The sequence below is a fragment of the Palaemon carinicauda genome, chromosome 10, assembly GCF_036898095.1.
Source record: "Palaemon carinicauda isolate YSFRI2023 chromosome 10, ASM3689809v2, whole genome shotgun sequence".
Classification (NCBI taxonomy): Eukaryota; Metazoa; Arthropoda; class Malacostraca; order Decapoda; family Palaemonidae; genus Palaemon; species Palaemon carinicauda.
Window position 1 is genome coordinate 62864390 of NC_090734.1, and position 2500 is coordinate 62866889.

Here is a 2500-nt window from a genome sequence, read left to right on the forward strand (position 1 = left end):
ATATAAGAAGTAATGAAAAATTAAAATAAAATATTCTAAAAACATTAACAACATTATAACAGATATCTGATATATAAACTATAAAACGACTTATGTATGCCTGTTCAAAAAAAAAAAATCGCTGCTAGTTAGAACTTTCGAAGTTCTACTGATTCAACTACCCGATTAGGAAGATCATTTAACAACTTGGTCACAGCTGCAATAAAACTTCTAGAGTACTGTGCAGTATTGAGCGTCATGATGCATAATTTCTGACTATTAGAATTAACTGCATACCTAGTATTACGAACAGGATGGAACTGTCCGGGAAGATCTGAATGTAAAGGATGATCTGAATTATAAAGATTCTTATACAACAAGCATGATCAACTAATTTAACGATGGTTCCAGAGATTAATATCTAGATCAGGAATAAAAAAAAAAAAATTATAGACCGTAAGTTCCTCTCCGACAAATTTAGATGAGAATCAGCAGCTGAAGACCAGGCAGGGGAACAATACTCGAAACAAGGTAAAAGGAAAGAATTTGAACATTTCTTCAGAATACATTGATCACCTAAAATCATGAGAGTCTTTCTCAATAAGCCACTTTTTTTTGGTGCAATTGAAGAAGACGGAGACCTAATGTGTTTCTCAAAATAAAATTTGCAGTCGAGAATAACCTCAAATTTTAAAAGTCATACAAATTAAAGAAACATTATCAATGCTGAGATCCAGATGTTGAGGAACCCTTGGCCCTTCAAATGAAAGACAAGATGACTTCCAATCATGCCACCAGAGGCTAAAAACAAGTCGGAATCTAACTGCTCAGTGCAATTCAAGATTTAACTGGTGAAACATCGGTGTCTTACCTTTGGCATGGTTGAAAGCGAACTAGACTTTCATTTGAAGTGGCTGGGTTCGATCCCGGTATGAGGCAGAAATTTATTTCTATTTGAGCACGATATTGTGTTGATTTCTTTCCATATTGACTCATTAGGGTAAATTCGAATTAAATGCAATCAATTGTATCACCTTTAGGGCCGGAAAACTCAGTGGCAAGAGACTGATGTCCCACTAGTTAAATCCTGAGTTGCAGTTTTGAGTTAAGTTCCGACTTCTTATGAGCTTTAGGTGGCATGGTTGGAAGATATCTGGCCTTCCATTTGAAGGGGCTAGGGTTCGATGCCGGTATGAGATATATACTTATTTCTATTTGAGCACGATATTGTGTTGATTTCCATCCATATTGACTCAATAGGGGTAATTCGAATTAAATGCTATCAATTGTGTCACCTGTTGTGCCGGGAAGTCAGGGAAAATTCGCTGGTGTCTGATGTCTTGCCAAGTAAATCTTAAATTGCAGTTAAGCTCCAACTTCTTTTGAGCCTCTGATGGAATGGTTGGAAGCGTCCTTTCCTTTCATTTGAAGGGGCTAGGGTTCGATCATAGTATGAGTAATATATATATATATATATATATATATATATATATATATATATATATATATATATATATATATATATATATATATATATATATAGGTAGTCACCGATTTACGACAGAGAAAGGGACCGAGAGATACGTCGTAAGTCTGTTTCGTCATATGTCGAACTAAGAAAGGGAAGCTTCCGTAGAATTGTTTTGATGCGTATGATTCGGCAATCATCTCAATCATATTTTATCAATATTTTCTTACTCTCTATCATTATTCCATTTTATTTCATAGGATATCATATGTTCTCTCTTAATGTATCTTTTTTTATTCTATTTTTGAATTTTGGAAGCTTTACCAATCGAGAAGTACTTAAAATTTGGTTTACCTTTGGTTATGATCAGCTGATCTGAAATTGTCGCTACCTACCGTATCAAAATATGGCGTACATGTGTATGGCATTTTTTTTTTTTTTTTTTTTTTTTTTTTTTTTTTTTTTTTTTTTTAACTTATTAAAAACATCTTCGTGATGAAAATTACATCAGCGCCAATATGTTACAGGAAATCAGTTTCCATGCCGTTCGTCTAATCATTAGGTATAATGCGAAATCGTTGTAGCTCTTTCTCTGTGCGTGTGTATGTGCTCGCTCTCGCAATCGCATACAGGTAGTTCATTTTTAAAGCTTCATACAGTATTAAATTTTTAGTTCGATATTAAGCCTTCATATTTTATTAGAGATTATCGTGTTTAATTGTGGTTTATTAAAGCACGTTTATATTTTATTTTTCAATTTTTTGTGCGTATCAATATTCAACAAATACTTTTGATCTACTAGGTCACGCTGCCGTATAACGATTATGCGCCCATATAGTATGAATAACACTGATTTATATATTTTTCTTGACATTCAAAATCTCTTCATAATGAATATTACATCAGTGCCACTATGTTATAGGGTATCACAATTTCCATACAGTTCGTTTATAGGCCTTATTATTAGCTATAAAAGGAATACGCATCTCTCTCTCTCTCTCTCTCTCTCTCTCTCTCTCTCTCTCTCTCTCTCTCTCTCTCTCTCTCTCTCTC